The sequence below is a fragment of the Arvicanthis niloticus genome, chromosome 5 (assembly GCF_011762505.2).
Source record: "Arvicanthis niloticus isolate mArvNil1 chromosome 5, mArvNil1.pat.X, whole genome shotgun sequence".
Lineage (NCBI taxonomy): Eukaryota > Metazoa > Chordata > Mammalia > Rodentia > Muridae > Arvicanthis > Arvicanthis niloticus.
Genome location: NC_047662.1, coordinates 2472699 through 2499746, shown reverse-complemented (window position 1 = coordinate 2499746; position 27048 = coordinate 2472699).

The window sequence follows — 27048 nt, the reverse complement described above, 5'->3', positions numbered from 1 at the left end:
CACCACACTTGATACTGCGAGTCCCCTGGAATGATAAACTTTCCTCCGCCACAGACGGGCGCTGGATAGAAGGAGGGGAGGGTAGTTCTGCCAAGTTGGCTCCATCCAGCAAGGATTAGCTTTTGATGAGAAAGATGATCTGTCTTGATTCCCAGACACCTTCTGGAATGACATTAAAATTCCATGAGATCTGGGTATCATCCTGGGGAGGGCTGCAATGCATCATTCCTGGGCATGAAGTTTTCATAATGATATATTCGCATGTTAAAATCCCGGAAGCTTGGAGGAAATTCATGCAATTACAGTGCAAACAATCTGATGGTTTGTACTGAGAGCACAGCTGTCAGGTACAAGGGAACATTTCAAAACATCTCCTTCAACACCTGTGTTTATTTTTTAACGCATATATGTTTTCACTCGGGATTGAGGGAGCAAAGGAAAACATGTCAGATTCGGGGAACTTGGAGGGAATTCGAATCAGCTTCTGACAGTTGCCCACCACCCCAGACACCGACACAAACAACAATTAAAGACTAATTATTTATCAGACCAAAAACTAATGGTGAACAGAGCAAAAGCAGCAAAGCCAAAACTAAAGAGGCATCCGCACAGGAGCCCGGCTGATCGAGGAGGCATGCGCACGGGAGCACCTCTGATTGAGGAGGCACGCGCACGGGAACACCGCAGCTGATCCGGAGAAGTCAAAGACCCACACTGCAAGGACAAGAGGACACCGGAACATGTGGACCCACCCGGCCACTTGGTTCAACAGGGCAGCCACAAGCATCTCCACGCTCCGGGTAGCAGGAAGCTATTTCTGGCATCGGCAGACCCGGACGGAGCTGTGTGAGTTGGCCGCAGTTCGGAGCAGGAGACTGGCTGCTCCTGAGCAGGCTGCGCCCGTATCATTCACTCCTCCCTGCTCACCCTCCTCAGGTGCTCCTTTCTAATTGGCATTAATTGGGGAGATCTGTCATCAGAACCCTTCAATCAACTGGAAAGGTGCTCCAGGACTAGACAGAGGCTCGCTGCACTCTGCCCCTGGCCCATCAGAAGGCGAGCCCCAAACCCTGGTTGACTATGGCTGCACCAGTACCTCCAAGAAGAGGGTGGGAGGCCTTGGGAACAAAGAGTCTGGCTGCCACAGGGGGTTGCCCACGACCTTTATACTGTCTTAACTCAGGCTCCTTACAAAGCTGGAGGAGGAACATGAACTGTGGAGGCCAGGACTTGAGTTCGAGTCCTGACCTTGCCATGAACTTACTTTTCTTCATCTACTAAAAAGTTAATAATAGAATTAGTTTTAAAACATGGTGTGAGACCTACATTGACTCCGGGGCTTTAAAAATAATTTTAGGCTGCCCAGCTCAGCTGTAGAGTGTTTTGTCTCAAATGCTCAAAGCCGTGCTTCCATCCCAGCACCACATAAACTGGGCAAAGAGGTGCAAGCCCGTAACCCAACCTCCCAGAGGTGAAGGCAGAAGGGTGAAGACCTTCCTCTGGTACACAGCAGCTCAAGGCCAGCCTGGGAGCCGAGAAACCTCGACTAAATGAATATCATTCAACAGTAAAATGTATTTGCAGGTATGACTTATTCACAGGAGTACCTGTAACACTTAAGTGCTCATGAAAGTTTTGTGTATGTGTTTGTGTAGTTTACATATGTGTGCACATGTGAGAGCCCAAGGCTGACATCAAGTGTCCTGTTGATGCCCCTCCATCTTCCCTTTTGAAATACAGTCTAATATTAGTCTAAATACAGTCTAAATTTCAGATTCTACCTGAATCTGAAATTCACCTTTTTGCCTGGCTGTCCAGTAAGACCCTGAGGCCCGCTGGGATCCCCCCTCAATGATGGGGTCATGCATGAGTCACCACACTTAGATTTTGGGTAGGTACTGGAGATTCAAACTCAGACGGTCACAGCAATCACCTTTATCCACTGTGCCGTCTTCCCAGCCCCTTTGCACAGTTCTGAAATCTCACGTAAGGAGGGTAGGTTCCGATTCGCAATAACTTGGTTTTGTTGCTGAACATCCAGTTGGTTTTTTTCTTAAGTCTTCTTTGAGATGGTGATAAATGCACATGACTGTTCCAAGATTGACACAGAACTCTAGCGGGGTTTCTCAGCACTCACCAGGGCTTACTATTTTCACCCCGTGGTGGTTTGGATTTGCTTGGCCCAGAAAGTGCACTATTAGGAGGTGTGGCCTTGTTGGAGGAGGTGTGGCCTTGTTGGAGGAGGTGTGGCCTTGTAGAAGGTGTAGCCTTATTGGAGGAGGTGTGGCTTTGTTGGAAGAGGTGTGGCCTTGTTGGAGGAGGTGCGGCCTTGTTGTAGAAGGTGTGGCCTTATTGGAGGAGGTGTGGCTTTGTTGGAAGAGGTGTAGCCTTATTGGAGGAGGTGTGGCTTTGTTGGAAGAGGTGTGGCCTTGCTGGGGGTGTGGCCTTATTGGAGGAGGTGTGGCTTTGTTGGAAGAGATGTGACCTTGTTGGAGGAGGTGTGGCCTTATTGGAGGAGGTGTGGCTTTGTTGGAAGAGATGTGACCTTGCTGGAGGAGGTGTGGCCTTATTGGAGGAGGTGTGGCTTTGTTGGAAGAGATGTGACTTTGTTGGAGGAGGTATGTCCTTGATGGAGGAGGTGTGGCCTTATTGGTGGAAGTGTGTTATTGTAGGGGTGGTATTGAAACCCTTCTCCTAGCAGCCAGAGGGTAGTTTCCTTCTGGTTGCCTTCAGAACAAAATTTAAAACTCTCTGCTCCTCCAGTGCCTGCCTGCCCACATGCTGTCATGCTTCCCATCGTGATGATAATGGATTGAACCTCTGAACCTGTAAGCCAGCCCCAAGTAAAAGTTGATCTTATAAGAATTGCCTTAGTCATGGTGTCTGTTCACAGCAATAAAACTAAGACACATCCTCAAGCATCTGTTTTGTTTTCTCTGACTGTTTCAGGACAAGCTCAGCCCCTTAGCCATTTCTATACATCTCTCCGCGTGTTTCTCCTAGACAAGACAACATGCGGGCCGGCACAGCTGTGGTTGTTTCTGGAGATGATCTGGTAAGCCATGTGGTATTTCCAGATCACTCAGTTGCCCTGGAGACAGCCTGGGTGGCTGATTCCCCTAGAGACCCCATCCAGTTCGGGGCTGCATGTCTCCTCCCTGGGTCTCTGTTTACACAGCACCTGCATCCTGGAGAATGGTGGAATGATGTCTCTTCTTAGTGTAGGAACCTCGTGCTCAGAACCTCCAGAGCTGCTTCCAATCACCCACCTCTCTCCTTGTGAAGCCAGCTCAGATCACCTGCCAAATTGGCTGTGTGGCTTCTGTGTGGAAAAACAGAGACACCTGCTGCCCCCAAAGCAGCACCACCTATGATTTTCCCAAACAATTCTCCCATGACTGTTACAAACATTTTTTTTTCCCTCAACTCTGTGCATATTCAGTTAGGATTTCATTGTAATTGAACTATCCCTAATCCCAAATTCCAACACTCAAAATATTTCAGATGGTCAAATTGTGTTATAACCAACACAAAATTACAGTGAAAATTTTCTAACCTGACCTTGTAGGACAGACTACAAGCAAAATACATACACACTACAAATGCTATGTAAAATTACCATCAGACTACATACAAAAGGTGTATAAAATATAACTTCACCTTCAGACTTGGATCCAGTGGTCACAAGTTCTACAGCCCCTCAGCCTGTGGGAGGAAGACACGTCCCTATGCTTTCATAACCCATGGCCGTCCTCTCTCATATTCTCTCTCTCTCATATTCTCTCTCTCTCATATTCTCTCTCTCTCATATTCTCTCTCTCTCTCTCTCTCTCTCTCTCTCTCTCTCTCTCTCTCTTCTCTGTCTTAGTCAGGGTTTCTATTCCTGCACAAACATCATGACCAAGAAGCAAGTTGGGGAGGAAAGGGTTTATTCAGCTTACACTTCCACACTGCTGTTCATCACCAAAGGAAGTCAGGACTGGAACTCAAGCAGGTCAGGAAGCAGGAGCTGATGCAGAGGCCATGGAGGGATGTTACTTACTGGCTTGCTTCCCCTGGCTTGCTCAGCTTGCTTTCTTAAAGAACCCAGGACTACCAGCCCAGGGATGGCACCACCCACATTGGGCCCTCCTCCCTTGATCACTAATTGAGAAACTGCCTTACAACTGGATCTCCTGGATGCATTTCCTCAAGGGAGGCTTCTTTCTCTGTGATAACTCCAGCTTGTGTCAAGTTGACACAAAACCAGCCAGTTCTCTCTCTCTCTCTCTCTCTCTCTCTCTCTCTCTCTCTCTCAATTTTATTTTATGTACATGAGTTTTTGCCTATCTGTATCTGTATCCACCGTGTGAACACAGTGCCCGAGGAGGCCAGAAGAGAGAGCATCAAATCCCTTTGAAACTAAAGTTATGTTAGGCCCTGATCATTAAGGTCGAAGTCTACTGTTGTCTTCTGAGCTCTGTGCAAAATGGCAGACTCCCTTTACCAGCAGGGCTTCTCTGATCTTGTCTGTGGAACCCAAAACCCCTATAGCCTCTACCCGTCCAGCAAGCACCTCAGAGAACCAGAATGCCTCTCCATGCAAATGGGGGATTCACAAAACTTCAAACCCCAGCCAATGATTTTTGTCTACTCTGAAGACTTCTTCCTACTCTCCAAGGTCTAGTTCACCCCAATAACGTGTATATGTACAAACCCACCCTAAATAAAGACATATGTACAAGCTACGGTTGACTCAGAGAGCTGTTTCATTGGAGATGGTCAGAAAAAGCCTGGGCCTAAAAGAGCTGTAACACCAAGATCCTCAGAGAAGCCCTCCTCACCCCCGCCATCTTGTCCCTGGCACGAATTCCCAGCCTGACCGGGTTCCTGCTGAACTCCATCTGTTCGGGACTCTGCTTCATCCTGCCAGCCCTGCATACGGATATCATAAGAGGGAGGAAGTAGAGGACTCCGAACCACAGAGAGTTAGCTATGGTGTGAGCCACCATGTAGTCACTGGGGATCAAACCCAGGTTCTCTGCAAGAGCATCCAGTGTTCTCAAGCCAACTCTCCAACCCCATAGGTCCTCTGGAGAACACAGGTTGAGCAAGGAACCTACGTGCCTGCGTTACATGTGGATCAGATCCCTCTGCGTCTCTTTTACCACCCTTCTGGAAGAAGGGGCCAAAATCAAAGCCCCATCAAAGGTGGCTCCTTGCTCTCACAGCTGAAGGAATTGAAAGAGATCCAGTAGACCCAAGCTCCCTTAGAGCCTCTCTGACCCAGAGGAAATGGTCATTTAGAATCTGACAACTACCTTCTGTTCACACAGAAGAGGGAGCTACATCCTCGCTGGCTTGTAGGCCAGTGCTGGAGTAACAGCTGGAACTGAAGGGTAGCAGTAACACTACCTGGTCTCTGCACAGCCTTCCCTTTAGAAATACACATACCTTTAAGTTTCGAGCGTGTAATAGAGATTGAGTGTGTTCCCTCTGTGCTCCCTTCCCTCATTCACCTCCCCTCCCTGTTTACCTCCCCCCATTCACCTCCTCCCCTCCGTTATCCTCCCCTCCCCCTGTTCCCCTGCTCCCCTTCACCTTCCCTCCCCCACCCCGCTCATTCCTCCTCCCCCACTCAGATGTTTCATCCTCCTACAGGCCTACCTCCATGTTGCAGTTATAACCACTATGGCATTCTTTTACCCCAGATACGTCCAGCAGGAGCCCCACCGTGGGCTTCTGACATGATATGCCCACCTTCTGACACACATTATTCTAGTTCCGGGTTTTGTTTTGTTTTGTTTTGTTTTGTTTTGTTTTGTTTTGTTTTTGCTGTGACAAAACTCCTCAACAAGCAACTTAGTATCACTCCTTCATTAAGGGAAGCCAGGGCCAGAGCTCTGGGGACACAGATGAAGGATGTTTTGCTGAAGCAGACATCTGAAAGGTTGCCTGATGTTAAGAAGGAAGATAAATATGACCCAACAGACGGTGGACGACGCTGGATGGTGTTGGTACGCCTTATCATTGTTTATTGATCATCCTTTGTTGTGACTCCATAGAGAAAAGTGCACCAAAACACTTCTGGTGATGTTCTGGTGGCTTCTTGCCAGTTTCTGGTTATGTCAGTAGACGCAGACTCATGTGGAGTCTATCTGAGACAGACTCATGTGGTGTTTTGCTGAGGCAAGACCCATGAGAGGACACGTGATGTTTTGGAGGGAGTATAAATAGGGCCCAATGGACAATGACAGGAGAATCGCATAGCTAGCTTTGCAACCCTTCATTGGTCTCGGATCTTTGTCTTTGCTGATCTTCCCTTTGTTGAGAGAGGCACAGCGGAGAACATCTTCTGGTGTCCCTGCTGGTCCTGGTCACTCCTGCTGACTTGTGCTGATTCAGCGGAGGCCTGGCGGTTTCTGCTGGGTCGATACTGCTGCTGATTTGCTGCAGTTTGCTGCTGTTTTGCTGTCCTGACACTGCTGAACTGGACTGCTGATATCCCGATAACACAGATTGAACTTGGTCCAAAAAACCTATTTCTAAACAGGTCCACTTCCCCCATATCCTAATAATCTTTCCTTTCCACTACCTCGATTGGGTACTGAGTTAGAAGGGAGGTTAAAGCATTTAAGAACCCTTATTAAAAGTGGGTTTAGAAAAATCTAAGCCAACAGTCACCCATGGGCTTGGCCCTCGTTCATAATTAAGAGACTCCGCCACACTAGTGCCCGCATGCCAAGGTGATGTAGTCTGTTCCTGAAGGCTTTGTCCACTCAGTTAACTCTAGATGTGCCAAGGTAACAGTTAAGGCTACGAGACTCGGTTTATTTGGCTCATGAGTCCAGGCTGTAGGTCATCATTTGGGGAAGTCAAGTCAGAAACTCAAGCAACTAGTCACATGAAATCGACAGATGAGAGCAGACATTCACGCATGCGCGCTGTTGGTCATGCTGCGCCTCTGCTCAGTTAGCTTTCCTCACTCACATAACCCAAGGCTCCACCTAGGGAAGGGTTCCACCCACTTTCAGAGTGGTCTTGCCAACTCAACTGGCAGTCGGAATAACCCCCACAGGCGTGTCCATAGGCCAACCTGATCGATAAATCTGTGAGCTGAGACTCTCTTCCCAAGTGATCCTAGGTTGGGTCAAATTGACAGTTGTAACTAACCAGCCAGATACTACTGGCTTCTCATCCCATTATCACCCTGTATCTGTCAGACTTCTAAAGCCCTGTGAGGAAGGCTCTCGGTTGCTAGGTGCAGCGCGTCACCCTGGCCAGCCAGCTAGCTAGCTCTCCAGTGTGTTGGATGAGAAAAGCTTTGCCTGAGGGAAGAGTGTGTCACCAGGTCAGAACCTGCATTTCTCTGGTGCAGGCTATGCAGCTGCCTGTGATCAGGGTGGGGGGTACTTTTGGGTACCCCTGTTCTGCTGAACTTAGAGGAGTCTTTTTCTTCCATTTTTTTCTTTTAACACTAAAGCCTGCTCTTCTTAAATACAGCCTTCCCCCTTTCTGCTTTGATTTATTTATTTTTCATCCTATAGAGTCTCTGCTATTGCAATTTGCTTTCTATTGCCGTGGTGGACACCATGAGCAATTTGGGGAAGAATTTATTTCAGCTTCGTGTCCATCACTGAGAACCACCATGACAGGAGCTCAAGGCGAAAACCTGGAGGTGGGAACTGAAGCAGAGACCACAAAGGAACATTGTTCACTGCCTTGCTGCCCGTGGCTTGTTCAGTCGGTTTTCTTATACATCCGGGACCTCAGCCTAGGGGTGGCCCCGCCCACAGTGGGCTGGCCCCTGATGCATCTGTTATTAATTGAGAAAAGGTCCCTCAGGCTTGTGTACAGGCTGTTCTGATGAAGGTGTTCTCTCAGTTCAAGTTCCCAAACCTGGTTTGTGTCAAGTTGACAAAAAGCTAACCAACAAAACAGGAATCTACAATTTTAATGTAGCCAAATTTATCAATATTTTCCTTTATAGCTGCCATTACTTTTTACATACTGTTTAAGCTGTTCTTTCCTCCTCCCGAGGCATGAGGGTGTTTTTCTCTTGCTGCCTTCTAAAGGTTTCATTGGTTTTCCGATGCGTTTGGAGAAATAAATAATTTCCAATGAAAACATTAACAGACGTGACAGAAAACTTCGAGCGAGCCGGTGCGCATTGGAAAACTAAATCAACTGTCAGGAGCCTGCCCACCCTCTGAAGGCATCAAGGAAAATGGTTTATAGGCAATTTTAAACAAACCAAGCCAAGCTTTTAAAAAGTAATAATAAAACTACTTCTGAGACTATAAAAAAGAGGGAAATTGCCCAACTCACTGCACAGGAAAGAGAAAAAATCAAGCAGGGAGCTGACAAAACGGGTGGGGCGAGGGATAAAACCCTCGGACCTGTGTAGAACGAAGATGTAGAAGCCGTTCCCACGTATCGGTTAATTAAGTACTGCGTGTGAGTTTTGAAAAGAGATTGTATTTCATGACACAGAAAAACGATCCCTGGGGTGTGTGAGGATTTCAACAGCCAAAATGCTTTACCACACTTAAAGAAGGGATAGCATCCAAACATCCCAGGACACGTGGATAGGATATTTGATCTCTCGATGACAAAGTAAACATGCGTATGACAGAGCAACAGTAAACCACACTCACCCAATTAGAAAAACACAAAAAACAACAACAAATGGTGATCTGCGTTTGCAGTGTTCGCTAGTTCTTTGAGAACTGTGTGAGGTTTATCTTGATCAGCTTTACCTCCACTCCGTCCAGATCTATGCCACCCGAACTACCCACCAAACTTCCTGTCTTCTGCTTTTAACCCATCAAATCTAACTTGTACACCTGCATGTGAGCCCTTCCACTCGGGCATGGCCAACCTTCCAGGAGCTGTGCTCCCCTCTCGGGTAATTATCCATTGTCAGTAACTCCTCAGCTAGGGGCGGGACTTCCTGTCTCCCTCCCCTCTCCATGCTGGGATTCAGCGTGGCTTCCGACTGCACTGGTCTTGTCCATGCCATAATTACCACTATGAGTTCAAGCATGCAGCTGCCCTGCCTCATCCAGAAGACACTGCTTCCTCGTAGCAGCCACATCTGGCTCATACGCTCCTTCCACATTCTCTTCCTCAATGGTTCCTGAGCCTTGCAAAGTGGGATTCTGCTGTAAACATCCCATTTATGCTGAATGTCCCATAGTTTCTTACTCTCTGCACTTTGGTGAGTTGTGGGATTCCGTTAATCCCTACCTACTGAAGAAAGAGGTTCATCTGATGAAGACTGAGACGTGTAGTGGTCTACAATCATAACGATCGCCGTTACAACTTTCAGCATAGTTTAATGACATGTCTGTTTAGCAGAATAATGGTGGTATTCTCCCTTAGGTCCCATGACCATAGGCTCTTGGCCCAGTGATGGTACTGGGTATAAATTTCAACTTGTGAAATCAGCCTTAAATTCATTCCTAAGGTGGCTGGTTACCTGCATATTGTTTATGTCATGATTGCTTTATGAAGTGATGTATTATGTCATAGAAGAAGAAACAAATACAAACTTCTATGTAGCTGCAGCCACAATATCCTCCCAACTTCAGAGGGGGAAAAAACTAGTTTTCCAGTGGTACAGAATACTATTTTATCAAACATGAAGCATTCCCCAAACAGTATGGTTTTCAAAAATGCAAAATTAGAAGGCCTGACTGACAGCAGATTAATCAGATGTAGGCGCAGCAGTCGGGAGACAGGAGCCTGAAACGTGTTCTCTGCACCCATGGCTGTGTCTAAACTGTTTTAGATGAGGATGCGTTCAGGTAGACAGGTACTGGTGATGGACAAACAGCCATGCTGACGCCACAGAACGGTGTAGTGAGAGTGAAGTGTGGGGAGATGACCCAGTGGGTAAATGCCATTCGACGGTGTCTTGTTAGAGTTTTACTGCTGTGAGCAGACACCATGACCAAGGCAAGTTTTATAAAGGACAACATTTAATTAGGGCTGGCGTATAGGTTTACAGGTTCAGCCCATCGTCATCGTCAAGGGAGGAGCATGGCAGCATCCAGGCAGGCATGATGTAGGCAGAGCTGAGAGTTCTACATCTTCATCTGAAGGCTGCTAGTGGAAGACTGGCTTCCAGGCAGCTAGGATGAGGCTCTTAAAGCCCATGGCCACAGTGACACACCCACCCCAACAAGGCCACACCCACCCCAACAAGGCCACACCCCCTAATAGTGCCATTCTCTGACCCAACCATATACAAACCATCACAGAAGGATAGGACCAAGGTCAGATCCCAGAACCCACTTAGACGCTGGCTGCAGGCCAAGTATGTCTGTAACCCCAGCACAGTACAGAGATGGGCTAGTCTTTGAAGCTCATTGGCCAGTCATCCATCGACTCTAGCCAATCAGTGAGCTTCTTGCTGAGTGAGCAACCCTGGCTCAAAAAAATAAGGCAGAGAGCAATAGAAGACAGCGCCCAACATAAACCTCTAGCACCCACACAGAGAAACGGAACAAAATAAAATAAAACAAAATAAAGACATAAAATAAAATTGTGAAAGTGGCCAATTCTGTGTCACAATTTAACTAACTTTTTAATCATCTATTATTATTATTATTATTATTATTATTATTATTATTATTATTTTATTATTACTCAGCAAGTGCCCACAGGCAGCCACTACAGCCAGGGAACTGAGAGACTATAAAAGCAACTTTCAACCCTGACTTTTATGGCTGCCCAAATTGGGTGAGCAACCCAAGTATTCACATCTCCTGTTTCTAGAGTCTCTTTCTAGGCGGAGAGGTTTCCTGGCCCCAGGATGTCTTCAGCTATGTCTGACATGACAGCCCACTGCCGGGGGTCTCCCTCTTGCTGGAAACCAGACAGTGCCCAGTGTCATCTTCAGCAGATGTCAGCTCCATTCTCAGCATCTCTACGGGAGTTAAGCTTTTTCTAGAATTACTGCGACCGTGAGGTATGACCAATAGGAGTTTGGTAGATAAAGGTAAAGCCTGGCCTGCTAGAGACCTTGCAGGGAATTAAAGAAAGTGAGTGGAGAGCTTCACGTTGGTGGAGACAGCTCAGTCGGTGAAGCACATAGACCTGAGTCCGAGAGCACAGAGCCTATGTAATAAGTCAGCTGTGATGGTGTGCACCTGAAGCCCCATTGGTGGGGAGGTAGAGACAGGTAGATTGGCTGTGGGATTCACTGGCCAGAGAGTTTATGTCAGTCACCAACTCCAGGACAGGGAGCGACCTTGTCTCCAGAAACAAAGTTGGCATCGACAAAAGACTGATGGCTCAAGTTGGTTACTGTCTCTCACATGAGCTGTGCACACATGTGCACACAAGTACACACACATATACACACACACAGAGAGAGAGAGAGAGAGAGAGAGAGAGAGAGAGAGAGAGAGAGAACAAAGAAGCAGAAGCAGATGCTCCACAAACCTTGCATCTGTGGTTGTCTGTGGGGGCTGGATGACAGCATAGCATGGAGGGGCAGCATTCATGGCTGTCACTCAGTTCACTGCTGTATGAGGGCCCTGGCTGGAAGCCTAGCTTCTGCCATGGGAAGAGGCTCCATACTGACTACTCTTTGGGTCACACATCTCCCACAGTGCCTCTGTTTTGAGCTTCATCTGCTGAACTGCACTGTGCACTTAATATAACTGTCCACAGGACCTGGCCTCCAAGGTGGACACAGAGCTACATCTCTGCAGATCTGACTGACAGCTCTAGCCATTAGGATTTCGAGCAAGCTTCCCCCCATATAGTGAGGACAGCTGGACTGGTCTCTGCTCCACCACTCTCTATCCCCCAAGGTCACAATCAACATTCCATTTTAAACAAAAGAGGTTGTAACCAGTCAAGCTTCTCACTACTGTAATCCTTGGCGATGTCATTCTGCCCCTGGGGACCTGTACCTGCCACCACCTACCCTACCAACAGTGTTATATGCGCTGCATACTGCTGGGCGTGGGAGAGGGCTTCCTCTCTTTAATTAAAAGATGCTGACCTTGCAAGTTGAGTTAATAAACACCGTCATCCCAAGGTGGGTGTCATGAAAGCGTCCCACACTGTCAACTTGGCAAGTCCTTGTGACATACGCTTGCGACCTGAAGCCAGAGGAGTGATTGAAAGGGTGCCAAGATCCAAGGCAAAGCTCCTGGCCATTCCCGATCACCTGCAGGACACTGGCAGCTGCTACAGCTTTGCAAAGGCTCTGATGGGGAGAGCCGTGGTTCCCTGGCATCAGCCTGGGGTCCTCCAGGGCTGCTGCTCATCTTTGTTCATTAACTTTCAACCTCAAGGCCACGCTGGCACACAATTCTCAACGGTCATTCTCCTCATCACTCTCTGTGGGGCACAGAGACAGAAAATGTCACAGCAACAGAAGCCCGGGCAGGGCACTCTGACAATGAATGGCGGAGTGAAATTAATCAGGCTGTGGCTGGTTCCCATCAGACGTTTGAACGGTGGTTATTAAAACCAATTTCTACACAGTTTGGGGGCTTCTTATATCATTCATTCCAAGAGGGAAGGAGTTCAAATTACTCTCATTCCGGGTTTAAATCTGATCCTGGGCCCAAGGAGTAATGTACGTTTGGGTGATTTTTCTAAAGATTATACAGAGCTCTCTTCAACTAAAGTAACAATGGTTAGCTCAGGTACAGCCATACGTCATTCATGATGGGCTCATGGTCTGAGCCCATGAGCTCTGTATCAGGACACTGGTGTCCTTACACAGACAGACAGCAACATCGGGGGTTGGGGGTGGGAATGTCATTCTGCTCAACCGCCTGTGTATGAACAGCAGCACACACACATCAGCTTGCCAAGGGGCCTAGGAATCTTCTCAACTCTATCCTGTGGCTCATTCAGCTTCATGCATCAGCAAACTGAAGATGCCACCACCATGTGCAATGTGCCATCATACATGCTTATGTCGGAACCCTGGATGGGTTGGTCTTACCCCACAGGCCATGGGTAAGGCCGATCTATAGTTTGTGCAGGTCTAGAACAGGTAAGTCAGGTGTCCCTGGGACACACACGGTTTCATAGGCTCAGCCAAGTGAAAAGACAGATGCATTGATTTCCTGGGGCTTGTACAAATTAACCACAAGCTTTCTGACCCGTGTCTCATAGTGTGGCAGGGATGGGTCCATAGGAGCTAGGTCAGCCTCTGGCTTCTTCCAGATCTCCAGGGCTGCCTAGTACTTGGCTGGTGACCCCTTCTTCCATCTTGGAAATGCATCTCCGTTTCTGCCTTCAGTGCTGTGCAGCCTCTTACCTCCCTCTGAGAAGACCCCTGTGATGGGATCCAGCCATGGATCATGAAGGATTATATTCCCCAGCACAATGTCCTTCTCACTGTGAGAATTCCCATGTCCCTGTTTGGGGATTAGGACAAGGATGAAGGTATGAGCGAGAACATTATTCCCTGTCACTGAAAGTTGGGTGGCATTTCTCCCTGGTGAAATAAGCAGATGTCACTTTTTATAACATTTCTCCACTCTGTAGATTTGCCCCTTCAAGAAAACTGTATGAAGCTTATGCATCTGTTTCCTCAGACTGGGCTGTTTCCAAACATGGCCCTGCAAAGTTTAGGGCCTGGAAAATGGCATAGCCATTAAGAAAAGCATGCTACTCATACAAAAGGCCCAAGTTTAGTTCCCAGCACCCAACCCACACTGGATAGCTCATAACCACCTATAACTCCAGCTCCACGGGACTTGACATACTTGTCTGATCTCTGTAAGCACCTTCACTCATGTGGCACAAACCATACATGCACATACATACATACATACATACATACACACAGACACACAGACAGACAGAAATATACACATAGACACATACATACACACATACATATATAACACACATACATACACATACATATACATACACAGACATACATACACACATACATACATATACACATAGACACATACATAATATATAACACACATACATACATACACATGCATACATAACACACATACATAACACATACATACATATATAACACACATACATAACACATACATATATAACACACACATACATACATATACACATAGACACATACATACATAACATACACATACATACATAGACACATAGACACATATATACATAACACACATACATACATACACATGCATCCATAACACGCATACATAACACATACATATATAACACACATATATACACACATACACATGCAGACATACATACTTGTACATACATATATATTCACATACATAGACATACACATACACACATACATACATACATACTTACATTAAAAAAATAAAACAAGGGGCTGGAGAGATCGCTCCCAGGTTAAAAGCGTTGGTTGCTTTTGCAGAGAACCTGGGTTTGTTTCCCAGCACCTACATGGTGGCTCACAACCACCTGTAACTCCAGTTCCAGGGGATCTGACACCCTTTTCTGATCTCCATGGACACCGGGCATGCATGCAGTTTACATACATATGTACAAACAAATAGTAAAACATATAAAAAATATTTAATCTGAAAACTGATAATAAATTAAGCAATCTTTTTTTTTTCTTACATTTGTTTCTTACCCGTGAGAGGTTGGCTGCAGCCCTCAGGCTGCGTCCTTTACCTCCTGAGCAGCTGCCACTTAGGGTTACTGTCTTCTAGGGATTGGTTTAGCCAGTGGGACCGGTTCCATCAGTAGGTGGCTCTCAGATCCTCACGGCCGGGTGGGAGATGGAGGTGCCCAGGCCAAAGATGTTCGTTCATACGCTGTCGACCTGATTTTCAGCCATTCCGTTTTTAAGAGGAAGTTTCAGAGACAGGATCTGAGAGCCTCTTCTCTTTCATCGACTATAGATGATATTCAGATCAACATTCTCTCCGCATCTCCTAATCAAAGTCGTGATTGGTAGCACTGCTGGACCCTGGCCTGAGCTGGCATGGTTCAAGTCCTCCACTGAGGATAGCGGTGGTTCTTAGCGATGGCAGAACCTCAGCTCAATGTCCTCTTTGTCACAGCAGTTCCTGAGAACCCCAGACTCAGGTCTACACAGGTGATGGCAGTGAATACAAGAGTCTTGCCATGGAGGCTTTCAGTACCACCATGGCCACTGGGGTGAGTGTTTCTCACAGAAGGGGAAAGGATTTGTATCAGGTCCGTCTACCTCAGGGATGATCATGCCTCTCTTACAGTGCCTGCAGCAGAGGCTTCCTTGGAACTGGAACATGGGGTGATTAGACGAGCTGAGGGCACGTGGGGGAGCCATGGCCCTGATCCAAGGCAGCTAGCATCCTTACAAGAAGACACACATTGAGCTTGCCAAGTGGCACTGGGGACAGATTGGAACTGTCCGGCTGTGAGCCAAAGTAGCCAGTTTCCCAGTAAAGCCCCCAGAAGCCAGAAGAGGCCGGACAAAGCCTGATCTCCTCTGTGTTCCAAGGGAGCGAGCCTTGACCCCAGACTGTGAGGCGTGAGTTCCCAGTCTTCAAACAGCGAGGGGTCAACATTTAACGCAGCATCCCTAGGGACACTACTGGCCTGAAGAGAAAAGGAGACCCAGCAAGGCTGTCCTACTCAGAAGGCGGCCAATGCCTGCCCTGTCCTACCTCCTACAGATCTACATGCATCCAGACAGTAGATGGCTCAGAGAGATAGTGTACTCCTGAAGAAAATCCTGGACTCAAGTTTGCATCACTTCAAGGTCTCAGGGAACTAGCAACAGTCCCTGAGGCTAACACATGCAGCCGGAAGGCTCTGGACCCACACAGACCCTGATGAGAGGTAACTCACGTCCACACACTGATGACCCTGGCCTTGACCCCAGAGCAGTCTGAGTTCCTGCCCCCCACGCACAAGGGTGAACAATACTGCAACCAAATCCAGAGCAATGTAGCCACACGACAGACACAGCGGCTGAGCACATAAAAAACACAGGAGATCCTTCTCCCGATTCTTTGGGAGGAATGATGCTCTCCTGTGCTCCAGGATTTCCCTGCTTACAAAAGAAATAAAAAGTAAAAGCTGCTTTTCGGCCACACGTTAAGTGAGCAGGCAGAGTTCACACTTAAGGATCCACGGAATTAGCTGTGTCAGCATCGGATCCTCAGGTCTGGACCAGGACACCCAGACTGCTCTTTCCACATGTGAGTCAGGTCAGGCCACGCCTCTCCCTCCGTTCATCACCGTGACTTTCCCCAAGGACTGCAGCAAGGTCATTTTTGTGATGAGGCATGGGAAGGACCACATTGCTCCAGGGGCTTCAACAGGGGAATGCCAAGTGTGATTTAATTGGATCCAGGGAAGCAGAACACTGCCTTCAAAGTGGGAATCTGGTGTGAGGCGGCAGAAGCCCAAGGTGCTGTGTCCTGAGCAGGAAAATGTCTGTATGGAATTCCTGAGCCCCGTAGAGGGTCATTGGGTCACTGTCCTCAGCACAAAGGACAGCCCTCTGGAGCTGAGCCCCACAGACCGGCCCCGCACCGATCTTCTACTGTTTCTAATGTGATGGACTGACGAAAGCGAAAACTTTGAACAGCACTCACCACCCCACCGGGCTTCCAGAATCACACCAGCCTTTCCCCCAGACACATGCAAATGGCCACGGTTCACTCACTGCCCAACATTCTTGTGTTTTTGAGCACCAAATTCAGAGAAGTCTTCCTCACTAGGTCATTGTGTAATTATCATGAGGGACACACCCCCATGTCACAGCTAGCTTTTGACTTGACACTTCCAGCAGACCAAGGGCAAAACCCAGAAACAGATGGAAAAGATTAAACCTCTCACCCTGAGGACCACTGGCTATTGGTAGCATGTGGGCAACCCAGGACAGGTTCTGAGAGCTGTGATCTGTCACCGTGAGCAGATCTTGGCTCTAGGGACAGCCCCTGCTGTAGACGGAGCCCCCAGCATACAAAGCAGTAGACCTACGGTGAGTCCTGAACACGCAGGAGCTACTGGATCTGTCAGCTAAGCCTGGACTCCCTAAAGAGCAAGCATTCTGTCTCACAACTGGAAGTTATGCTCTGATCTCCACAGATGTGCTATGTGACAAACACACACAGAGAAATATGGACAGATAAATAGAATGTAGATTGATTGATTGGATTGAGATAGATAGATAGATAGATAGATTATAGACAGATGATAAAATGATTCGTAGATATAGATAGCTAGAATGATTGATTGATAGATGATAGGTAGATATAGACAGATGGTAGATTGATAGATGATGATAGATAGATGATAGAATGATTGATAGAATGATTGATATATAAATGACAGATATAAAGATAGATGATAGAATGATTGATAGATGGAATAATAGATAAATACAGATGATAGAATGATAGATAAATACAGATGATAGATTTATAGATGATAGATAGATAGATAGATAGATAGATGATAAGTAGTCAGTTTGGTTTAGGGATCACCCTGCAGTAGACTTTAATCACCATTCCAAATGAGGTCATGTTTGAGGTTTGAAGGATTCATGCCTCATTGTGAGACTTGGGTAAGGGACCCACAATGTGGGTGTCTCAGTTTCTCAGTTAGGGTTCCATTGCTGTGAACAGACACCATGACTGAGGCAACTCTTATAAGGACAACATTTAATTGGGGCTGGCTTATACCTTCAGAGGTTCAGTCCATTATCATCATGCCAACCATGGTGCTGTAGAAGCAGTTGAGAGTTTTACATCTTCATCCAAAGACAGCAGCAGAAGACAGGTCTGGATCACACTGGCCAGACTTAAGCATGTATATGAGACCCCCAAAGCCCCGCCTCCAAATCACACACTTCCTGTAACAAAGCTACACCTCCTCCAATAAGGCCAAACCTCCTAATAGAGCCATTTCCCAAGGGTTTCCCAAGGGCCAAGCATATTCAAACTAGCGCAGCGGGTGACAGCCTATGTTTTCAACTCATGACCTACCCTACACAAAGCCCGCTGTAGGAAACTGCTCCATCTCTCCAGTCATTCCTAGTAACTTGCGCATTCTGAGGGTCAACCTGGGCAAACCAAAGATAGAAGCTGGGACTGAATTTGTCACTTGGTTGACTCTATCCCAAAGTATCACGAGTCATTTCAGTAGACTTCAGTGGGCCTGGGATGGGGTGATCGAGAGTGAGAAGACACCATACTCTTAAGGTGGCTTTACCATTCAAGGCCCTGTAAGCGCAGGGTCACCACTCACTGAGACCAGACAATGAGAACTTCCTTAAATGTCACACCCCGGGAGTTTCACCTGCCTGGACTGGGACCTGGTCACCCAGCCATGAATAGTTGCAGAACTACGGGGGTCTGTTCAGTTCTTTCTAAGATCTTCATGGGTCCAGACTGGAACCTCAGCCAAGAGCGAACAAACCCAAAGCCTGTGATTGAGGAGAGCTGGAAGATGGGAAATAAAAACAGGCCTGCAATCTAGGAAGTCTGGAAACATAATTGCTAATGTGGGAGGCCCAAGTATTGCGGGAATATTTCATTTCTTTCTAATTTGTTGTGAGCTATTCTCAGCCAAGAAAACATAAAGCTTTTCTTCTCTCATACACAAGCTTTGAGTTAAACCCATCCCTGAAAAGACCCGAGGCAAAGGAGAAAAACTATCCAGTGAACAAAAGTCACTTTCCATGTATAATTGGAGGAAATTGAATGTGTCTCATTCTGCAAGCCCTTTATTAAAAAGTTTTCCCCACAGAAACTTCTTGCAAACAAGTTTTAGAGCGAGCCGGCTTTCTGAGAGCTGAGATGCACGCATCCCTAGAGGTCAGCTTAACTTGGCAAAGAAAAATGTTTGTAGACCTGTTATCCTCACCCCCACCTTGGCTTTGTATAAGGCAGCGACATTGATTTAAGTCAGGAACAATAAAGCTCCCCTTAGTTTCCAGAAACCCTTCCTTTTAATCACATGGGGGGAGGTAAGAAGGAAAGCCATGCTCTGTCGTGTGCGAGAACAATCAATACAAGGTCTGTGGTGCAGATGTGTTGTCCGCCACACCAGCCCTAACAGTGACTTAACTGCCTTTAAGGCTCTAAGATTTACTGCCAGCTTCTGGGATAGTCTCGAAAATCACCCGAGAGTCAGGGTTAGGTGAGGAAGCACACAGTCAGACAGACACACATGAGAGCCAGGGTAAGGTAAAAAAGCACACAGTCAGACAGATGCATCTGAGAGTCAGGGTGGGGTGAGGAAGCACACAGTCAGGCAGAAGCACCCAGAGATGATGCTTCCGCTGCCACATGCTCTGTAGGACAGCCAAGGACACACAAAGTCTATGTGGAGTATCCCAGGAAACCTAGCTGTGTCAAGCGATGAACATGAAATCCCATGCCCAGAGGGTCTGTGCTGTGGGAAGGAAGAGATCAAGGCAGTGAGCAGCTGAGGTCACAGGGCAAACCAGCAGCAGAGCAGTGGTAAACATAATGACCTCTGACCCCAGCAGCGTCCACCAGCCCAGCTGTGCACATAGCTCTCAGCTTCCTACCATTGAAAATAAAGAAATGGATGACCTCGGCTGACTCACGAGGCGTTTGCAGTTCAGTGGGCGAAGCCAAGCACACAGTTCAGACAAAAAGTAGATTCCAAGACTTTGAAAATTCCTCTGAGCTTGAAATATGCAAGATTCTTCTGTGGAAACCCTCAAGGCCTTCAGGGGTGGACCTTGGATGTGGCTCTCCAGGAAGAAGAAAGAGAACTCCCAGGAGGCACAGCCCAGGCTTGCAGGAGACAGAGCTGAAGAGCATCTCTGAGCAACTCCTACATCGATCGGAAGACAGAGAAATCTGTGTCCTGGTGCCACAGGGAGAGGACCACAGTCATTTCCAAGGCTCACGACCATCTAAGACAGGGCAGACCCCACTGTGAGATCTGTGCACACATGCTGGGGACGTCCTGGGTGTGCAGAGAGCCTGGAGGATCTGGTGTAGGACTAAGTGGACTTTTCCTTATGTGTCAGATACTTTGAGGCTCAAGGAATAGTAGTAGATGCTGAAATCAAGTGGGGTTTGCAGAGGCAGCCAGGGCCCCAAGAAGGTCACTGGGAGTCTGTCAAAGATAGTGTCTGCAGAAATTGGAGAAGCCAGCATGTCTCTGGTGTGTCAGAGACACGGTTATGTTCCCTGGAGCCATGCATTGTGTTTAGAACCATAAACAGATCTGAGGGGTGGGGTTGGGATCAATGTGGTGATAAAGGCAGATGTAGCAGGACCTAGGGCCATGATCAATCAGGAAGTTTGCCTCAGCCTGGTCGGAGCAGAATGCATCTGAAAGCACTCTGCAGCTGAGACCATCAGGGACTCTTGAGTTCTGACTTTACTAAATGCATCCTAAATGGGTGGTTCCCAGCTAAGGCAATTTTGTAAGCACCTGCTCAGGCATTTGGCAATGTCTGGAGACATCCTGGCTCGTCACTATAGAGATGAGATGCAGCTGGAATGGCTCGAGAAGCTAGCCACCCTACACGGCACTACCACCCCTGGTGAGGCCCAAAATACCATATCAACTTCTTAAAGTCCACAAGGCCCCCAAAACCCCACTAAGACCTCCCTGTTCTACCTCCACTTCATAAAAACCCCATTTGATTGCTTATTCAGCCAGACCAGCTGCCCTCAACCAGTCCTCAGCAGGGAGGTCATTGTCTCAAAAAGTGAGGTGGAGAGGAACCAAGGAAGAAATTTGACACCAACGTCTAGCCTCCACACATATAGGTACATAAGCACAGTCAAAACGCACGTATACACACACACACACACACACACCTCAAAACAAACAAATAAGTGTAAATTTTTTCTTTAAAAAATAAACATTGCTTTTAAAGGAAGGGCTGAACTCTGAATATCACAGGTCAGCAGCAGCAGCTCGATCCACTCGCAAACACTTCCTGGATACACCAGCAGACCAGTTCAGTAGCGTCAGGATAGCAACAGCAGTGACATGACCTAGCAGAGACAGCCAGGCCTCAGCCTCAGCACAAGTCAGCAGGAGGGACCAGGAGGGACACCAGGAGTAGTTCTCTGCTGTGCCTCTCTCAGGGAAGTGAAGTTCAGTGAGAGACCAACAAACCTTGTACAACTAGCTGTACCAGCAAGCCAAGCTCTGTCTCCATCACTGTCCATCGCGCGATTTATACCCTCCAAACATCACGTGCCCTCCATGGATCTTGTCTCAGCATGTGTGTCTGTCTCAGCTGACATCACTCTGACAATCAGCCCGAGGCCTCAGAAGCAGCAAGAAGCCACCAGCACACCACCAGAAGTTTTTTGGTACATCTCTATGGACTCCCGACAAATGCAGCGTAATTACACAGTGTAAGGCAGACCAATACATACTCGTCCTTGGTGAAGAATTCTTTATTACATGTCCTCTCATGTGCTTGCTTTAGTAGAACATCCTCTCTCCTGTGTCTGCTTCAGCCAAATGTTCCTTCTTGAGTCTGCCTTAGTCTTTCACACCTGTGTCCACTTCAGGAAAACACTTCTTCACATCTTTGCCCCAGAAAAACACCTTTCAACACAATTGACTTTCCAAAGAACCCTTAAGTTTCCACTTCACTCCCTCCTCTGTTCTTCCCTCCTTCCCTCCCTCCCTCCCTCCCTGCCTGCCTCCCTTTTCATTTCCTTCAGATATATGAACAGTCAAGCCTGGCGTGTCCCAACTGAAATGCTGTTCTGTCCTGAAATTATCTCCACCAAGTGAATTAATCCACTGCTTTTTGAATTCAGCCCTACTTGGGCTCTCAGGACGCCAGCAGAGCAAGCCAGATTATTTGAAAGAATACAGACTCAAGTGGCCCATAGCCTGGTTTCTGACTCAGCCGTCCATCCCCTTTGAAACCCATTATCCACGCCTCTGCCCACCATGTTTTTCTCAGCATCCTGGTCTCCCACACTCCTACCAGGATGGCCCATTAAGCTCTGGTTACCGACTTCTTGGGTTTCACCTGCCCACAGCTAGAAGCCCACCCACGTTCCTTCGACACACCAGTGAAGAGTCCATAAGCCACCGTGAGGGTTATCGCAGAGGGACCCCACTCCTGATCCGATTTTCTTCTTAGTTACTTTCCACACTGCTATGATAAAATTCCTGGAAAGAAAGAATTTAAGGGCTGGGCAGTGGCGGTGCACGCCTTTAATCCCAGCACTTGGGAGGCAGAGGCAGGCGGATTTCTGAGTTCGAGGCCAGCCTGGTCTACAGAGTGAGTTCCAGGACAGCCAGGGCTACACAGAGAAACCCTGTCTTGAAGAAGAAACAAAAAAAAGAAAGAATTAAAGGAAGAAGGGAGATATTGGTCTCAAAGCTGAAGGCTCAGTCTCTTCTGTCAGGGGACTCACGGTAGCAGGGTCAAGAGGCAGCTGTCCCTGTCAGGAGGCAGAGAAGGTGGTGCTCGCTCAGGGCCCCAGCACGTGGACGGTGCTGCTCACCATCTTCCCTTCTCAGTAAACCTCTCTGGGAACACCCTCTCAGACACACCAGGAAGTGCGTCTCCTGGGTGATCCCAAACCAAATGGAGTTGAGAAGGAAAATTAACAACACCACAATCATGTGTATTTACCAAAAGACCCTAATAAAAAACGATGGAGACACATTCGGAGACAAAGAATGAACCCTGGGTAGGATGATACACTCGGCACTTGGGGCCGATGGAGGCTCTGGAGAGGATGCTGACCACCAGTGGTGTCCTGGGTGGAGAAAGGGATTATGGGAAATCTTCCCTTTCCTGTGAACCTAAACTGCTGTGTAAAAACAAAGGCTGTTTTCTTAATTTAAAAATGACAGAAAGCAGGCAGTGGTTCAACACACATCTCTCCAAAGAAGTGGAGAGGCCCAGACGCTTGTGAGGAGATGTTCAACACCACAGGTCATTGGGGAAATGAAAACTGACTGAAGACAGCAGCTCAGATCCCCACATGGACCTCTGGGAATAGGCACCAGTCTCCAAGTTCTAGTCATCCTGGTGGTGGTGGTGTGTGTGTGTGTGTGTGTTTGTGTTTGTGTGTGTTTGTGTCTGTGTGTATGTTTGTGTATGTATTTCTCTCTGTGTATCTTTCAGTGTGTCTCTGTGTGTGTCTGTTTGTGTCAGTGTGTATGGTTGTGTCTTTGTGTATATCTGTGTTTGTGTGTCTATGTATGTTTGTGTCTATCTGTGTGTGTGTGCTTCTTGCTCTCTGTCTCTGTCTCTCTTTCTCTCTCTGTCTCTCTGTGTGTCTGTCTTTATATCTGTGTGTTTGTGCCTGTGTGTCTGTATGTCTGTGTTTGTACATGTGTATGTCTTTGTGTCTCTGTTTGTATGTGTCTCTGTGTGTGTGTGTGTCTCTGTGTATCTCTTTGTGTGTCCATGTCTCTCTCTGTCTGTGTCTGTCTGTGTGTGTCTGTGTCTCTGGGTGTATGCATGTCTCTGTGTGTGTGTGTGTGTGTGTGTGTGTTCTTCAGCCCCTGATGATGGCAGCTGGCATTGCAGAATGAAGAACCTGAGGCAGTGGACGAAGCTTCCTCAGGCCCAGAAGCCAGACAGATCTAGCCAGCCTTCTGCAGCTTGTGACCTCAGCTGGGGCTGCCATCCCTGGGCTCCGCAGATTATCACTGCTGAGGTGACCCAGGCCCCCTCCCAGCTCACACTTCCCTCTAGCTTTCAGTGACTCAACGATGTCATTTGCAGCCTGGGAAGTGGCAGTTGCAGTGTTCCTGACGTCCCTGACGGCAAAGCACAGCTAATTAAAGGCTGGCAGTGTCAAGACATTTTCGAGCCGGAGCTGTGCACGCACACACGGGTTATTTTTGAAAGATTCCATCTCTCACGACAAATGAAAGCTCCTGCTGGGATACTGGGCAGGCAGCACCACCCTGTGTCTTGGAAGCCTTTAAGCCCACACTAAGGCTCCTGCTTGGCTCACAATGGCCTTCCTCTGGAAGTCAGGGCTGGCTCTGGAGTCAGCAAGGTGCAGGCTCAGGCAGTATCAGTCCTTCAAGCCAGTCCTGGGAGACAAGCCATTACCTGACGTCTTCCACAGGGGACTCATCAGCAAACCTATTACCCTGCAACCCAGGACCTTCCCACCGAAGATATTTCTATTGATTTACTGCCTCTCAGAAAGCTGTGAATTATGAGGGCTGCAGAAGAAGGCGGGAGACTGAGGCAGAGTACACCTGGCCTCAGGGTTCTGACGGATGCTCCCTGCAGGGTTTTGATTGCTGCAGAGAACCTCACAAACATTTTCACATTACCCAGCACCCAGGAAAGCAACTTGTCACTGGCCACACCTGCCTATTCGGATTATTTTGTATTCAGCAGGTGTCACCTGTGGGAGAATTATGCCAGTTGGACAACTGGTTTCTGAGGGGCTCAGAATTGATCTCACACTCAGTTTGTCAACAAGATACATTCTTTGATTGGGATTCTTGCCGCCTCCAGCGGGGGCTCAAGTGAGTTCTCAGTGACATTTCTTATCGATCCAGTTGTCTCTGTGCCACCTCGGACTCATGTTCCTCCAGCTCAGGATGGTGGACTGAGGAAGGCTTCGGGGTCTCCTAGAACTGAGGCATGATGGGAATGGAGAATGGGTGTCTTGTGGCAGCATCCTGGAATCCAGACAGGTCACAGGAGAGGAGTGTCCCTTAGTGTAGAGTGACCACCCTCCTCCGGATAAAGGTTTGTTGGACCCAGCATGCTCTGGGAAGTTTGCTCACTCAACTCTCAGTAGAACCCAGCCTGGCAGGGAGCATTAATCTGTTAATGATGGAAGGAAGAGATGGTTCCAGAAGAGGGTCCCTCCTCACACCAAGGTCTGGGGGCCACAGCTGGGTAAGTGCCTGACACTAATTCTCCTCCAAGGTGAGGGACACTTCCCTGTACCAACCAAAGGGGGAGAAAAATCCTCATTTAAAGCTTAATTAAGCCCCAAGGGCTCTTGAGAGATAGAATTTCATGCAGCCCAAGCCGCTCTCTAACCAACTAGGTAGTTGAAGATGACCTTGAACTTCTGGCCCTCCTGCCCTGTCTCTCCAGTACTCAGATGTCAGGCATTAAACAGAGTGCTTGGTTTCTGTAATGAACTGCTGGGAATCAAACTCAGGGCTTCGAGCATGCGGGGCAAGCACTCTGCCAACTGAGCCGCAGCCCAGTCCAGTCAGGTTCTGCAGTGTACATTTTAATGAACCTCTGGTGCACCAAAGTCCAGGTGACGAGACACAGAACTATCAGATGGTTTGCCCAGGTTACACACACTGCTGGCACGTCTGCCTGAGATGGGGAACCAGGCTATTTTAACCTTCTCCTTGGCTGGTGCCTGGGGTAATGATGTTCTTCTTCACAGAGCATTCCCTGGCTCTGGGACAGACACTGATGCTGTCTGATGAGTCTGACAGGCTGTGGGAAGGTCAGTCAGAGGCAGGGCAGAGCGGCTTCTCTACCCTTCAGCTTTCTTGGCCCTGTTTCTCTGTGACTGAGCGACCCCCTTATCCGGCACAACCAAGGTGATGTTCTTTCGGGGGTTTCCACTCTGTGGCCTCAGCAATGCTCTGCCCAGCACCTGTTGCCCTTTGCTTAACCTAGTGAGTTAAAGTTCTCAGGTGCAGCATCCCTGAGCTTCTTCCACGGACATTTGCGGAACCTTCCACCTGCCCATTGCAAATTGAATGGCAGAGGCAGGCAGAGGTGACAGAGAAACTGGACAGCCACTTCTGCTTTAATAATCCAGATTTCTAGCATCCAGAGAGGACCCAGCTTCAGAGTTTCTCCTCAACCTCTAAGAGCCTTGTGGGAAAGGAGAGCTGGGAACCTTGAGGGTGAGGTGGGCAGCGGAGTCTGTAAAGGAGAGGCCTGCCAAGTGTGACTGGAGTGAAGAACAGGTTCAGTTCTCTGATAGTGAAGATACCACTCAGATATCAGCCACCAGGAGAGCCTGTGGGCCTGCACCTGGAGAGAATCTTCAGCCCTGTGGGACACAGGAGAGGTTACCCTAATTGAGGTAGGACAGGAAGGAGACTCAGTGAGGTATCTGAGAGTAACAATATTTCCAGCCAAAACCTTAATACCTTCCACAGACACAACCCAGGGGATACAGGGGCTCTCGTGTAGAAAGTCTCTCTAACACACCACTGGGGTGACCCTGTGCCTGCAGGCCTGTTCTTAGGGTCTGCATACTGGGAGCTATGTAACCTGGGTGGCTCACTGTAATTCCTGAGGGTCTCAGGGCTCCCTCTGTAAAATGAACAGGACATGCTGAGCCCCCTGAGGAGGTTCAGGAGGCATGCAGCTGATATAGGATGATGTGTTTCCCAACAGAGCCCAGAAAGGAGCAGTCACCAGCATGCTTACTGTCTCCATAACAACTGGTAGAAACAGACCAACAGGAGCTGCAAGGACCAGCTGCCTTCTGCCCTTTGTTCACAGTGGTTATCAATTTATGGGACTGGCTGTGCTCTAGGCACTAAGGCTGACACACAAGGCAACAGTGGACATGGAAACAACCGCATCTCCCAGCTGTGTGTGAGGTGAGGAGAGGGGCACAGAACACCTGGACCAAACACCTGGACTAAACACCTGGACTGAACAGCTGGACTGAACAGCTGTACCAAACACTGGGACTGAACATCTGGACCGAACACCTGAACTGCACACCTGGACAGGGTGTTGGTTCCCCTCATATTCCCAAGATTCATGCTAGCAGTGGCTACCTTTGGGAGGTGACATGGCTGTGCCCTTGTGGGCCGGCTCACACAGTCTCCTCATCCTTTTGCTGCTCCTCATGCAAAGCTCTGTGCTCCAGCTGTGATTTACAGCAGGAGCTTCCCCCAGATGTTGTGCTGTGAACTTCAGTTCCCACCTGCAGAACCCTATGGTTAGCAAACCTTCCTGTCTGGGTCTCTGTGACTCAGCCCTAAGGGACTGTACTTCAGTCTCATAAGGACTCTAACAGCAGCACTCGGGGTGTAAGGGACGGAACGCTGTTGGGTTTGTCACAGGGAGGGGGACAGGGAAAGGGGTCTGGGGACCACCAGAGGAGAAAGAACAGTGAAGACAACCAGTGGCAGTGTGGTAACAGGCCACAGTGG